Below are 16,949 nucleotides of genomic sequence, written 5' to 3'. Positions count from 1 at the left end.
GCTCTCTTTCTGAACAATGAAAGATTAGTAGCAATATTTATATCACATTAACTTTCAATGTTAAATTCACATTTAATATAAAGTCAGTCGTATTAAAAATATGTTATGGCATGACACCTATATCTGTTACTTAAGTAAACAGACAGGGTTTTATAATAAATTACATAAATTGGAGTAAAGGCTGATGAAATATATACATTTATACACACACACATATATTACATACATTTTATCTATATATCTAAATAAAAATATATGACCCAAAGTAACTAACTACTTGAGTAGATTTTTTATCCGATACTCTTTTACTCTTACTCAAGTAACTATTCAAGACTAGTACTTTTACTTTTACTTGAGTAAATATTTCTAGAAGTACTTTTACTTTTACTTGAGTACAGTTTTTGGGTACTCTACCCACCTCTGTACAGTACCTTCGGAAGGCCTTGTTCCCTTATTTCATTTTTACACCATTTTTCCTAAACCAAGCATTTTGGTACAAATTGAACTTAGATATAAAATAGCATTGGCCATCAGATCTGAGGTTAATCCACTACTGGTCCTATTTGGTAAAACTCATTCAGCAAGTTTCAGAGTGTCACACAGACTTCATAAATCGCCTTCACCTCACAGTTTCACAGATTCTGCTCCATGTAATATACCCAGTTTCCCCTTGCTGGTGTCAGTGTCCAGACAGTTCATGTTGTCCCATGTGGCTTGTCAGCTCATAACAGGATGCAGTGTAAAGCCTCTTCTGACCGTGTCTCACTTGGCTGACCGTCTGTCTGCTCGTTTTGCTTTCAAAGATCCAGATTCCCATAGGGACATCTCAGACATCCCATAGAGACATCCACACTTCCAAAACCTGTGTTTTAAATCCAAACACCATGACAGTGCGCTTGACAGCTGGAGCCTGTTCTTGTCATTGCCTGGAATAGTGAGAAATGACATGTTTTAAATAGGTCTGTTTTTATTTATTTTATTTTTATTTTGGAGGGTTGGTGAACAGACTATGTGAGTTTTGTAATCACTCCATTCATTGCTCCTGGCTCTTGTTTGTCACATTAAAAATTTCACTTTTGCTTTTTCCCTATTAAGTTGTAGAACATGGTGCTAGCAACACAAGGGTCATGAGTTCAATCCCAAGGATAAAATGTTTATCCTCAATATATCGCTTCACGAATGGGTGGCTCAATGTGATTATTGTTACTTTCAATTGTGGTGTCATATTGAGAGGATTGTAATTTGTAATTTGTATCAGTGATGATAATGGCCTTCAAATGCACATTACATTTTAATATTCAGGGGTGTCATTCTTCCGGAAAAATCCGGAAATCCGGCTTTTCCGACCTGAAAATTATGCTCTCGTAAATCAAGCAAAAAAAAAAAAAAAAAGTGCGGAGGGGGGGTCGGGGTGTAGGCGGTTGCGATGGGTCGGGTATTGGTAGACATAATGATCGCTCACTGCTCTCAACGTTTTTTGTGCCTTTGAATCATGTCGTCATGTCACTCGGCAAGTAGTCCAATAATTTGTCACGATTGAAGTTCAAAGTGTACGCGCACCGTTCTGAATGCGCACACACCCAACCATCTACTCACGTGAAAAGCTTCAGTTGACTGAGGCCGGCGACACACTGGATGCATGGCGCAAATGTCTCAGCCGCGTGCCGTGTCCGTTTTTAATTCGGCTCCCATGTTAACAGGTTAGAGCTTGCAGACTGCCTGCGTGAGACGTGCGGAAAACGCGTGCATGCTAGAAATAGAACCGACACCTATTTTTCACGCGACACGCTAGCGTGTTGGAAGCATTTCCAGGCAAAATATAATAGGAAAATATGTTTATATGTCATCTTGTACACAAATACATATTAATTCATGACATTTTGATGTTTGAAAGTCTATTTGTTGACATAAATTCAGATATAAATGTAATTTAAAAAATAAATAAATAATTATCGATTTTCAAATATTGCACCTGTCAAACATAGTATATTTTGCCGTCAAAACTGTTGACGGAGTCCTTTATCAGTAGGCTTAGTTGTAGGTGTGTAAAAAAAAGTTTAAATTGTTGTCGTGAAGACAAGATCCTGGTCTGTCGGCGGCCTCCCACTATGTCACCTACAGCAGCAGCAGCGCGCCAGCGCCGCGTCAGGCATGCTTCTGGTGTGTAAAGACACAGAAAATGCGGGGCAGCTGCCACGCTCCTGAAACGCAGCAGAAACGCCACGCAGCCAGTGTGTCACCGGACTGACGAAGACCGTGAAAACGGGTGATTCATGTAAGCAAATCCAATATATTGTCTTTCATTTTTATATGCAGGTCTAGTAAAATTTGACCAATCAATTGATCACTTTTGTCATGATTCCATAACATTAATGTTAAACGATTCTGGGCTAACTTAGCAAAGTAACGCCATGTTGGTTATTGCTTACTTCTAGCTAAAAAGTTTAGCAGCTTCTACAAGGCTCAAAATTGCCAACATTTTTGTCGCATATGCTCCTGAAATTTAATCTGTGCGACCTAAAAATATATTTGGGAGTAACGTTATATGCGCTGAGCATATGAGCATATCTGTCCACTAATGACTCGTCCGATTTGCGAACTAATGACTCCTTTGAACCGATTCACTTTAATGAATGCTTAAATCTGATCTGGGTCGAGTTTCCCGATAACAATGTATCTTAGCTCTGAAGAGCGCTCTCAACATGCAAGGTTATAAATGTTCGCCGCAATTTCACGCGCTTTTCCAAAAAACTTTACTTGACATGAATGCGTTCTACGTGCTACTTAAGAGTCGCTGTCCATTCACGAAATTCGTGCTGAAATATAACCTATGGAATCGTATTCTGAACGTTCAACCTAATAATCGTCTTCTGTTGTGAATTAGCAATCATAGAAGTCTATAATAAAGCACTGAGAAAATGGCTGAACAAAAACACAAGAAAAGATACCTTTCAAAAATATAGAGGCAAATAAAGATGTTATTTTTAATAGATGTAAAGGACACCATAGAAATAAGGAAAAACAAAACATCTGGGAGGACAAGAAATGTCTTCGTGCACGTCAGCAGCAAGTTATTGACAGATTTTTTGGATTTCATCCCTATTTTGCCTAGTCTTTGAAGCATATTTCCCACATTACTCCTTTTATGATTTTTTTTTGTTCAATCATTTAATTTAGATGTGTATTTAATTTTTTTTTCCCTTTTTTAATTATTTAATTTATAAATTCATTTAAACAAAAAACAAGTACAATATTTTTTATTAATTTATAATTATACTATATAAATTATGTCGCTGTGTGCGTGTGGTGGGTGGGGGGGGGGTAAGTGCACCGTATAGTTTCCTGCTTTTTTGTCCTTTGTCGATCACACCTATGACTATTATATAATAGTATGTAATAAATCTGTAATACATTAATATTATTTTGATATATAATGTATTGCATGATTTAGGGGGAAACCTAATTACCTAGATAATTAAGAGTAATCTGATTTTGAAAGTCCAGGTTTGCTGTACTTGTTAGTATGGCTTCACAATTTGGCCCAAAATTCTGAGATTATCTATCAATATAATAATAATAATAATAATAATAATAGGAATAATATTAATAATAATAATAATAATAATAATAATAAATCTTAATATTGTTATAAATTATTACTATTGTAATTCGTTTAATATAAAAAAAATAATATTTTATAATAATGATAACAATTTTACAGTGTAACATCAATTACATTACTAATATTTATGGTTGTCTTAAATTATTTTATTTTTTTTGTTACAACACTAAGCTTTTATTTTGGTGGAAGACCATAGGAGACTTACTCTTTAGTTGTTTCTTTTGTGACTTCTTATTCTTTATTAACATGTTTAACACGTTCATGGCTCCCTACTCTCTGCAAAATCACACAACTCTGCTTTGCATTCTGTCTAACTCAGCAGCCTCAGGAATGATGTCGCAATTTGCCGTGGGTGAATGAAAGGTGTAAATGAGGTAATGAACAATGGTGAGGAGAGACAGATGTACAGTCCCCACATGCCTGTCAGGACATTCAAAATAACTTTTCACAGAGTGAAAGAGCAAGTGCTTTCTCCAAACCCAAACGGCACCAACTGTGTACAATTCCTGCATATTGACTTCCTCAGGTGTGAACGACTGCCACATAACACTATTTGTGTTTTTTTTTTTTTTATGGTTTCAATTGTACCTGAAGCTGAACCCTTTAAATAGCTCCCATTCATCAGCACCCCTCTATGCTGGTGTAATGTCAGAAGCTTGTTGTGAAACGACTTTACATGCTGCAACAGCAAATGGAAAGCCAGAGGGCAGAGCTGCTATATTTAACTAGAGAGCTGTGAATGAGCCACAATGTTTACTGAGGTCTGCTGCGTGAACTTGTTTCCTGAATCTGCAGATGGGCTCTAATTGGGTTTGCATTTGTGTGCTGTGCATTTGATGGCATTTATGTCTAATCTGTCTTATTAATACTTTGTTTTTTTCATTTATTTATTTATTACGGCCCGGACACTAATGGTGCGAGGACCCTCTTGGAATTGCTCAGTTTTTTGTTCTTCTTTTCCAAAGTTAATCACATTTTGAAGGCCTAAACATGAGCAAAAACTCATTAAACTTTGTACACATGTCAGAGATCTGATCTGATATGGGTTTCAGAATTTGGAATGGCAAAATTACTCGATAGCGCCAAATATAAATATTTTGCCTAGCACCCCTCCTACTATGTTCAGGACATGCATAGAATGTCTCAATACGTTTGTATGGGGTTTTATTGTTTTTGTCCTGTCATGCCAGTGTCATGAACGGGACACGCCATACAAGTATATGTTGAGGGGCATGACATTTCCGTAAGACGCTTGAAATATTTGGCCAATCACAACACACTGGATAGCTGGCCAATCATAGCACACCTCGCTTTTCAGAACAAGGAGCCTTGTAAAAATCTATGTGCTTCAGAAGGCGGGGCATAGAGGAGAAACAATAATGCACATTATGTATAAAATAATGTGTTTTTTGAACCTTAAACCACATGAACACATTTCATTACGCCAAATACACAAAATAATGTTCTTTTTAGCAACATCATATGACCACTTTAAACATGCAATCTCCTGTCTGCCCCAAACTTCACATGTTTGATAAGAGTCCTGACCTGAAAACATCTTCATGCCAATATTCATTGATAATTAATAGTGCCACCTAAAACTAAAATTTGGAAAGTTTAATCTACCCCAGATTTCTTAAATTATTTTTGTATAAATAAATTCAGCCTTAATCAGCATGATACATTAAAATTTCATACAGACCCAAATTAAAAGAAAATAATAATAATACAAATAATAAATAAATCTCTATTTTATTTAAAAAAAAATTATCAAGAATTGTTGGTAGGTTATAAACTTATACTGGCCTATTAACAACGCTCTATCCCAAATTTCCATCGCTGTAGGGTTTTCATTATGCATCACATCTGCATGTGGATTTATGTTCATAGACAGCGAGCGAGAGAATAAGGTGTATTAAATGATTAATTCACCAGCATGTCCTTCATCTACTCCAGGGGCACATGGGTGACATTATTCAGACAGGCCAAGAGCGGGAAACCAGGCACAAGGAGAAACGAGCACCAGGCTGTTTTTCACCCTTGCTCTTTGTGACGTGCCGTGATTAGATTAATTAAAGTTGTGTGTTAGGAAGGATGTGTGTCGCAGTGGGTCTTGTCATAAAGATGAGCTGTTTTCTCTCCTTTATTCATTGATCTGCCAAACACCTGCTGTCGGACGGCCACGCCACACTGCCCTCTTCTCTCACTGTCTTTCAATCTAAATGATCGATCCAGTGGAACGGATTGAATCCCAGATGCAGTTTTATTCATTCATTTCTCTTTCTCTCTCTCTCTCTCTTGCCGTTCATTATTAATGGCACACTCACAGTCACCGTGGCGCTAGTCTTGGCATTCTCGCTGGTCAAGGTCAATTGTGTCGAAAAGTAACCTTCCTTTTAAACCACCCCCACATCTTGCTCTCTGGCTTTTTATGTGAGCTATTTCTCAGAAGTGGGTTGATAATACTGATGTAATAGTCAGTGTAGTCTTAGCTTACAGACTGCCTCTTTTGCATATCATAAAATATACCAATGCTTTGATGTAGAAACAAGTTTCACTTAGAAATTGCTATTAAATTTTACATAGAAGCTTAATGCAACTGATTTTTTTCTCACAGTATTGTGCTACTTTAATCTAAAATGACAAGTACCGTATTTATGTAACAGTAAGGTGAAATGTCAAAGTAAAATTATGCTCAATGATGCTAAAATATCACTGTACCAGGCGATCTTCACTGAACAATAAAATCTGCAGTTACTGTTTGAAAGTCCAAGGAGCAGTGAGCGTGTTATTTCTTCAGCGTCTTGCAGCGCGTCAGATCTGTCCGAGCTGTCATACGGGATCTACCCCAGTTTGAAATTTGTCGGCCTTCTCTTTGCAGCGGCATCCATGCACACTGTACTGTGTTCATCACGCGGTGAGTCAGAGGGAGTCGTTCAGTAAACAGTTGAGTCTGAAGGCATAATTAAGGGGATAGTTGAGGTCTATAACGGCAGGAAGAGATAGGCAGACAAAATAAAAATTCATTTAAATGCCGCCACTCGGATAAAGGGAAATAATTACTGAGCTTGGCATATACACTTGCCTCTGACTGCGAGAGGCATCACCTCACTTGCCACCATTTTATGTAACGTAGCAAAATGAAGCAAGAGTCTTACGTCGCTCTGCTCTGTTGGAAAGGATCTGAAGGGCAGCTGAGGAGATGAGTTGGCCTTTCTGCTTTGAAATTACTCCTACATATTGCAGAATTGTAGAGTTTGGTTCATGTGCTTGAGCTTCTCTAGTCATGTATCCCTAGCATTTCACTCTTCTCTCACCTTTCTTTCTGTGCTCTAAAAAGGGCAATGTTTTACTCGAGATTTGGAGTTTCTTGCTCCAAAAACATCTGTAGTTTTGTTCTAAACTACCATTTTAAACCCTTTATCTGTTCCTTAAAAAGTTTTTTTTAAGAATATACCTTTGAGAATATTTGCATGCTATTATTATAGGCTAACTTCAATATTTGTAGATAGTGGTTCATTAAGAATCTATACTAAAATATGCAGTGAGTTAAATAGGGATTTGAGAATTTGGAATCCTAAAATCTGGATTATCCAAAAAAAAGCACGATGTTATATACAGTATAAGAATCTACAATACAGTTTAAAAGTTTAGGGTCAGTAAGGGTGAGAGAAATTATCACTGTAATTTAGTGTAAATTGTTAAGTTGGTCAAGTTACAGTAAAGACTCTATTTAACTCAATATTTTGAACTTTTATTCATCAAAGCATTGGGGGGGGGGGGTCAATTTTTTTCTTTTTGATAAGAAATGTTTCTTGAGCAGCAAATCAACATATTATAATGATTTCTGAAGAATCATATGAGATTCTGATGACTGGAGTAATGACTGCTGAATGTTTAGCTTTGACATCACAGGATTTTAATTATATATTCAATTTATTTCAAAGTTTAATAATATTTCACAATATTATTGTTTTTACAGTATTTTAGATCAAAATAAATGCAGTCTTTGTGAGCATTTGAGACTTGTATTTTTTTGTGTTAAAATGGAAAGTGCCAGACTGTCATTTCTGATCATTCTTGCCCTATTAAACCACTGTATGTTGATTTGTTTATGGTTGTGCCATCATTACTGTGACATCATGTGAATGACTCATTCTTTTCGTTATATTTTCCATAAAGGGCTTGGGAAGGTGCTTTTCTTATAAATGGATAATAGACTACACTAGTAGCCCACAGGAAGATGTTACCATGTTAGTAGTGTACTACTGTGGTATAGTAGAATAAACTTTAAATTAGTGGCCATCTTTTTTCTCTCTTTGTGTAATGTTGTGAATAGAATTTTATTTTCCAAATGTATTCCTTGACATCGCATCGGTTTTATGATTGAAGACTTGATATCATTTGTTTCTCGGCAAAAGCGTTATCCGACGATGAGAAGACGTCTGCAAAGAATGTGCCTCTGATGACAAAAGAAGCAGTGAATGTGAACTCACAAACACACACAATCATCTGTCATCTCCTGTCCATCAGTTTTCCCCTGGAGGGACTCTGTCCATGCAGATGTGTGAGCAGACGCATGTGCGTGCGCCCCTGTGGTTGGTTATTTATTTATTTCTTTTTTGATTGTGTTGACCATGGCCTCAAGCAAACAGAAGAAAATTGGGTCTTTTGTTTCCGGGGAGAAAAAAAAAGTCTCCAGTCACAGTCATAAGCATAGTACATTAGGAGAGATTATTAATAATAATAATAATAATAATAATAATAATAATAGGGTTGTCAGTATACCATGTTAATTTAGTACAGTTGATGTAATTATTTAAAATATATATATTTTTAGTTTTTTTAAACGTTTGAATGAAATTAGTATGTTCATTATATTTGTTTTAGTTAATATTAAATCAAGATAATTATTCATTTTTATTTATTAAATTTAAAGATAATTATATATTTTATAAAATAATGTAATCTTTTTAAATATTTTTTAAATAATTTTTAAAAGTATTTATGTAAAACAATACCTTATAAGAATGAATTAATTTAAATCAATGCTTGTGATTAATCTTCATTTTATTTTTTTAAATATAGAAATCACTATAATTTATATCTATAGCATATTTATATGAATACTTTATATTTATACTACTGATTCCACTCTGGACTGTATGAGAAGTAGGGTCCTGTGCCCCCCTAACATGTGCGCTCATGTGAGGAGGGTTACGAAGCCTTTCCAGGATGCTAACTAGACTTCAAACAGCCGAGCTGCCTTTTGAAGAAGCGAGGAGAGACCCAGACACACTCATGGTCATTTTGTGAGGAATCTTAGAGGAGAAAATAACTCCTTAAATTGAAAGCAAGACAAAAGGTTTCCTTTTTTTTTTTCTTTTTTTTTTATCCACTTGCTGTTGTTGTGGAGAACATCAAAAGTGGTTTCAGGGATGCAATTACTTTAGATATATTTTGGACTTTGGGAATTGCTGTTGTGTTGCTTGCTGAGGTTGACACGAGGAGCCAGAGGAGAGGGCATTAAGCATCGTGCAATGCACAAAATCAAGAGGCACACACACACTTTACAGCTGTCTAAATAGGCCATAGAGGACAAAAAAAAACTGATAAAATCTGGTGTTTCTGCACATTCTCAGGTGGGAAACCATTATACACAAAAAGCATGAAAGGTGTTTGATATTTCTGCTTGCTATCTCATAATTATATCCATAAACTATGGAAGCTTGTTTCTGCCATGGGATAATATAATAATAAAAAAAAAAAGTTAGTTGACTTTTTATCTGACAATTCATTCTTTTACTTTGCAATTCTGAGTTTAAATCTGACAGTTCATGTTTTTTTTCTTGCGATTCGAAAAAAGTCAGAACTGTGAGATATAAAATCAAAATTGCAAGATATAAACGCAGAATTGATAGAGATAAACTTTGGAAGTACAGTGTTAAAAATGTAAAACTGCTATGTATTAAAAGCTAAAAAAAATCATATATTTACAAATCTTTTATATCATTAAGATACTTGTATCAATGCATTTTTATCATTTTATCAATAAGCAATTTGGTTTGTTAGACCCATTAACTTACCCTCAAACCTAAACTTACCCATTTTACAGCAGATATAAAGAAATATAAAACATAATTGACAGCTATATGCAGGGAAATTACCATTTTAGTAACAAAATAGCATTAAAAATTCATTTTTTATAGCTGCAAATCCCACTCCTACCTTTAAACCTAACCATATATATTTCTTAAAAATATGTACAGTATAAAGGAAAACATGACAGACAGATAAGTGTAATATCAATAATTTAATGCAAAAATGTAAAAATCTACTTTTGAATTTGTAACGTTTACTCACAGTCTCTCTTGAGCGAGAAGATAGTCCAGGCCAAAGAGGGATCACAGACTGGGCTGATGGGGCCTCTGACTGTCAGAGGTCTTGGGCTGAGAGGCCTGCAGGGGCCCGACACCTGTGAGATGAACCGCGTTAGTATGTTTGCCTGTTGATTTTGGCACAATCTGAAATAAATCTGCACTAATATTGCAATCTGAACACTTTATTATAGCGTTGATGTTATGTAGCTGTGGTATGTTGTTGTCTCTTATGCAAAATTATCCTCCAGAAATCATTTATAAATGCTGATTTTGGTGCTCAAGAAACATTTCTTATTATTATCAATGTTGAAAATGTTGTGCTGCTTTAATATATAGATTTTTAAACCGTTATAAGATTTTAAATTTATCTTTAAATAAATGAAAAATTCAAAGCATTGTTTATTAGAAATAGAAAAAATCAAAAATCAGTTTGATGCATATTTGCTAAATAAATGTTGTAAATTTCTTTATATATATATATATATATATATGACACCTAAGTAATCCACAGATTCTGTACTACCTCATCATTCTTTCTCCTCCATCTAATTTGTAACATTAGGCTTGCTAGGTTGACTCTTGTGCACATTAGAGTAAAAGTCTGTCCATTTTTCTTAAGTATGCACATTAATGCCTATGCTGAGCATTAACCTTGAGTCCTCTTCGACCTGGGCAAACACATTAATGCCTCCGGTGCTGGGCCGTTTGTTGACCCAAGCCCTAATTGTGTACAGTCTTCCATTGAGAGAAAAGACCAGCACATCCGTCATTCTCAGCATTCAGACCTTATTGACAGTTCTGAATAAATGGTTGGCTAATGCGGGAACCCTTGCTGTTTATCCACACGTTTTCGACAGCAGTCGCCATCACAGACTCTGATGGTCCAATAATTTGCCCTCTACAGCAGTCGGGCATATTTATGGAAATGATGCCTTTTCCTAGAGAGTCTAATCGAGTGTCTGCTGGGCTCAAGATCTTCCGTTGTCAGTCTGTGTAAGAAATGATGGCACATTCAGCTGTAAGAGTAGGTCTGGTCAATCCCAGAGGTGACGATATCGGTTTACCTACTCATTATGGACAGTGACCTGTTTTTATCCATAGACACAACGACCATTTTAATATGCTAGGTCCTTGGGATCAAAGAATAGATTTTCAACATGCTGCTCATGCCTACATAACCTCAAAGCTAATTTATGGTCTTTACAGTAAAAAAAAAAACCAATAGTATCTTCTTAGTGGGGTATTAAAGACCCTTCGCTTTGCACCTTAGTAGTATCCCTGGGGCATAAATGTCTTTACCTCTTTAAATATACCCCTGGCCTGAGGTAAAAAAAATAAATAAATAAAAAAAAATCAGCTTTCTTCAAGATTTAGATGCACAGGGAAGGTTCAGTGTGATTCAGTAGGACAGAAGACAGTGTCTTTCCATGGGACTAAGGGCTGGCAGGAAGTCTCACTTTCCCCGCTGGCTGTGTGATGTCCAAACAGCAGGAAGACTGATACTCGGCTTCACTTCAGCAGCTGTTCTGCCGCAACACAATTAAAGCCCATTGTGTGTGCCAGGCCACCGGCTGTAATTACATTTGCTTGCCGGCCGCAGCAGATCTCAGGCAGAGGACTATCTTTGAAGTGTCAAATCAATGTGGTGCATATTTTTAAGAAGTGTTTGCCTACAGTAGTGTGTGCCAGTGCCTCTCTTTTCTGTCCTCTGAAGTGATTCTGAACAATTAATTAAATTGAAATCTGGTACCCAGACTATTTCTTTTAGGGTTATCAGAAAGCTAATGAAAATTAACCATGGTTTTATTATTCTAATCATAGTTTAACATTTGTAGTAAATAGTTTGATATTTGTAGTAAAACTTGTTATACTTATGAAAATCATTCTATCAAAAAACTTATTTATAGTATATATAAAATATAAAATAATAATATATAATATAATATAAAAATATTTACTATAGTAAAAACCATGGTTAATTTCTGTATTACTGTAAGGGAAAATTAATGGATAATGTCATGGCAAAAAATTATCAGTACCCTTTTTTCTTCTCAGTATAATTATAAGCTACAGTTACACAAAAATCCTTAAATGAAAAATTTATCTAAAGTATGCCTTGATGAATGTAACCATAAATATTGATTTCAATTCTAAGATGACTACAGTACTGTAAATCATTAAAGCTTTTGCTTTGATCAGCTCTTTCTATTGGTACTACAGTATATACAGTCAAACCAAAAATTATTCAGACACCAGATATAATTTTTGATATATTCTTACAAGTTGGTGCAGGAAAATGTAGCTCATTATATGTAATCTAGGATGGCAAAATAAAGTAAACTGTGACATTTTATACCCCAAAATCCTTCCTACAGTGGACTACCAGTAAAACAGAAACTTTGGCCTAACCATGTTTTGCTTTAGTGTTATCTGACATGATCAAGATGAATCTGTTCTGACACAGTTTAAACGTGCAGTATGGAATTTTTGGCCACCAGGGGTCACTCAATCAAAATAATAACATGAGACGTACTTTGATGACGTCGGGAAAGAGCGTAGGCTCATGGGAGTTGTTGTTCATTGGAACACGCGCTCTGTCGCTCCCCACATTCCTCACTCGTTTTAACTGAGGCCGGCGACACACTGGATGCGTGGCGTGTCAGTTTTTAATTCGGCTCCCATGTTAATAGGTTAGAGCTTGCAGACTGCCTGCGTGAGACGCCTGTCTCAGGCGCGGCTCGAGCCGCGCGGAAAACGTGTGCATGCTAGAAATAGAACCGACGCCTATTTTTCACGCGACACGCACGCGTGTTGGAAGCGTTTCCAGGCAAAATATAATCGGAAAATATGTTTATATGTAATTTTGTACACAAATACATATTCATTCATGACATTTTGATGTTTGAAAGTCTATAGGTTGACATAAATTCAGTTACAAATGTAATTTAAAAAATAAATAAATAATTATCGATTTTCAAATATTGCACCTGTCAAACATAAGTCTATTTTGCCGTCAATACTGTTGACGGTGTCCTTTATCAGTAGGCTTTATATTTATGTTCAACATGAAGTATAGATATTGTTGTCATGAAGACAAGAGCCTGGTCTGTCGGCGGTCTCCCTCTATGTCACCTACAGTAGCAGCAGCCGCCACGCTTCTGGCACGCAGCAGAGACGCCACGCAGCCAGTGTGTCATCGGCCTTAGTATTTTGACAATCACGTATTTTCGAACGGAGAGATATATGAATTATCAGACCCCTATCAAATCAATATTCCATCTAGCTAGTAGTAATATATGTAAAAAAAAAAACACGGTTGCTTTCGTTAATAATTATAATTAGGCTACGTTTATACTATGATATCGAACAAGATAGTGAACTGCATTTGAAGCTACTTTATCCAGCTAGATATAGAACGCATGTAGATTTACATTATACTCTACATGAGAGCTAGTCCGTCTGCGTTTTACACAAGACATCATCATTTCACAAAATATACGGATAGATATAGTTAGCTGAATGGATGCATACCTGTTTATTAGAATGCAAGCATCTCTCTGTAGTTTCAGCTTGTCACGAAGCTCTCTCTATCTTGGAAATGCAACTCCAATATTTACCCGTGTCTCGTTTCTTCTTCGTCCCAAAACCTTCTCAGGTCATTTATTTCACCCGTACTTTTGACTGCGCTTCACAGAACGTGCAGGCAAAGCATAATCCTGATCCATAACTAAGTTATTGATTGAGGTATAAATACGAATATAAACAATATATATATATAAAATATAATAGTCTCGATCAAGGCTAGCTACTACTTTTTCTTCTTCGTCTCGTCTTTGCTTCTGTTCACCTTTGTATTTGGCGGTTCCGCAGGAAGTTAGATAAACTAGAGGGGTCAAAGTTTATATGACGCCATAGACGGGCGACAAAACGGAAATAAAGAAACGTGCCGTGTCTTCTAATTAAACTATAATTTTCTCCGGATTTTAAAGTTCGTGGAAACTGTCGGGATAATGTAAGTACACAACAAAAAAATTTATATAACATAGATATAGTGATATCTGCTATTTTTAAAGCAGAAAAATTACATATTGCGCCTTTAACTCTATTTTATTGCCATTTTCGAAAATATAGCGAATAAACTGTGATCATGTGTGAAAAGTTGACAGTATATATTGTACGTGCAATTCTTCAAAGTAGCTACAACACCACTGTTTACATGTAGTAATATGAAATATAATAATCAAAAGAAATATAATACTGAATGCAAAGAGAACTTGGATTTTTTTTTCATTTCACTTTTAGGTTAACTAAAAGGCCTAAGTTTGATTACACTAAAGGGATAGTCTATCCAAAAATATACACGTTATCATTTACACAACTAATTTCATTCCAAACCTGAATGACTTGCTTTCTTTTGTGAAACACAAAATAATATATTTAGAACTGTTTAAACATTTTTTTGTCCTTACAAGTGAAAGTCAGTGGTGTCAAAACAACATTGGATCTTGTTTCACTTTCATTGTGTGGACAAAAGACATACAGTAATATATATATTTATTTTTCATCTTTTTATTTTTACAAAAATAAAGTCGTACAGGTTTAAAATGACATGAGGGCAAGTAGGTTGATTTTCATAATCAGTACTCATATTCAATATGATTTCATATTTATTGAAATCATAATAATAATATGTAAAAGTCACTTCAGTTTGATTTTCTGATCATATCATGGAACTTAAATATTGATTAACAAAGAGTAATGGGAGTGTGGGCACAGTGGCATGGCTTTGTGAAAACAAGTCAGTCTGAGGTGACAGCAGATCAATGGAAGATCCAGAGAAACGGGAGAGTTCGGGCTCCCAGAGTCCCAGCTCCTGCAGTACAATCCCTTCACCTTAATCAGGGAGTCATAAGGCCGGTCCCCTCTGCAGGCTTCAATTTGGGGGCTGCAATGAACTGTCGTGAGTGTATTCAGAACAGGCAGAGAGCTGGTATTGTTTGGTTGGCTAGCACATCACTAGCCGGAATTCAGTCAGGGGCCTTCTGGGAAATCACATTGCCGGCAAAAGAGTCTTCATGTTCATTTTGTAACTGTGAGAAAAGCGGTGTGGAAAGCTTCTTTGTAAGGCTCAAGTGGAGCCAAGAAGCTCACTAATATGAATCACCTTCTGGGAAAAATAAAGATTTATTTGTTAGTGCTACTTGCAAAGGCTAGCATCACTATTACTATTGCTTATATTTAAAGTTAGGGATTTGAGCAAACCTGTGTGTTAAACTTCAGTGTGTAATTCATCTAGTATTGAACAACTGCTATGGAACAATAAGCTCTATGGAACCATATCTGTATTTGGAAGTCAATGTATGTGTACTTATTAATTTCAACCTGAGTGTGATTTACCGGAGCATGAAGAACACAATTAAAGCAGTAATCCAGATCTCTTATATAACAAAACCCTCAGGGAAGAGAAAAGTCTTCTTTTAAAGGCGTTTTATCAGAGTGAGCGGAGCAGCCATTCATAACACATGACAGGCCTTTACCCTGATGAGGCAATTATGATTATGATGTCATAGACTGTGGCATATGACACAGTGTCTTGGTTTCTTTGTGTGCTTGGTTTGTTTAATAGAGTTTGTGTCACTACAAACATCTGTGACTAGAGAAAAGCAAAAGCCTGGTGAAATGTAAACAATTGCAGGCTCATTTATCGTTCTGCTCATTTTACACTCAAAATGTTTAACAGAACTTGTGCACTTCTGCCAAAAGCACAAACATCATTTCCTGAAAAGTTTTCCCAATGAGGGCTTATTAAAGTGTTATCACCCAAAAAATAAAAAGATAAATTACCGGTACGCCATTTACTCTAAACCCATTTACCCAAATGTCATTCCCTCCAAACCCATAAAACTTTCATTCATTGTCGAAATAAAACAGAAGATATTTTTAATATTCTCTCACCATCTTTTTTCCTCCATCCATTGACAATCTAGAAAACAACATTTTCAAATTTAAAATAGAATAAAATCCAAATTAATTAAAATTAATTAAACACTCTAATCCAAGTCTAGCAAACAGAAAAAAAATATGTATGAATATATTTTATTTTAGATTCTCACATAAACATTGACCAATGCACATACAGTACAGATCACCTCAAATAGGGTAAACAGAAGCTTGAATGTGCATATTTGAAGCTCACTCACTGTTTAGGTGAACTATCCCAAAGTTGTTTCATTTATGCTTTATTCATGTATTGTATGGGACATACAAATGTTATATTTTTCTTGTATATTTGGAGCTGAACTTGTTACATGATTTGCAAGGCTGCGCTGGATTGATTGATTATCTTTTATAGTTTATTTATTTTATTCATGATTGAGTTGAACTAGAAAGTGAATGAAAAGTAGCCAAAAAGGGACCCACACACATTTAAACCCTTTCTATGCTTTTTAAAAAGCATCCCAGATTGTACCATAAGTGATTACATCAATGTCATATCAATGCTACATCATTTGCATAGTGAATTTGGATTGAAATCAGAAGTTGTAGGGTATTATGTAAATGTCTGTGTTTTGCTAGTTAATTGATGAAATCAAAGGTTTGTTTTTATCTGCATTATATTTATTTTCATTTACCCTGTATATGATCACTAACCCTGATTCTGTCTTTTTCTTCTTTCTAGGTGGGTACAGACTGAATGACACATTATGAAGCATCACATGGTACTCTGTAGTGAGTCTTCAGTACCATTTCTTTCTTTCTTTCTTTCTTTCTTTCTTTCTTTCTTTCTTTCTTTCTTTCTTTCTTTCTTTCAAATGTTGTTTGATAGTTGCTGTGTCAGTACATGATGCCATCGTTCTCAGGCTGAACAGGGAGGTGTGTGTGTTTGTGTCTATTTTATGCTCAGAGTAGACAAAGGCTTGTTGGTTTGAACCCTAAGCTTAGTGAAC

At 35.6% G+C, this 16,949-nt stretch overlaps 1 protein-coding gene across 3 annotated transcripts in view; it reads left to right on the top strand.

Moving 5' to 3' along the window:
* Positions 1-16,949, top strand: part of cadm2a (cell adhesion molecule 2a) — a 470,143-nt gene that overhangs the window by 67,107 nt on the left and 386,087 nt on the right. The window lies entirely within an intron of this gene.

This window comes from Carassius carassius, chromosome 49, assembly GCF_963082965.1.
Source record: "Carassius carassius chromosome 49, fCarCar2.1, whole genome shotgun sequence".
In the NCBI taxonomy this organism is placed as follows: domain Eukaryota; kingdom Metazoa; phylum Chordata; class Actinopteri; order Cypriniformes; family Cyprinidae; genus Carassius; species Carassius carassius.
The sequence above is the reverse complement of the archived record's forward strand: the minus strand, read 5'-3'. Positions and strand labels throughout refer to the sequence as shown.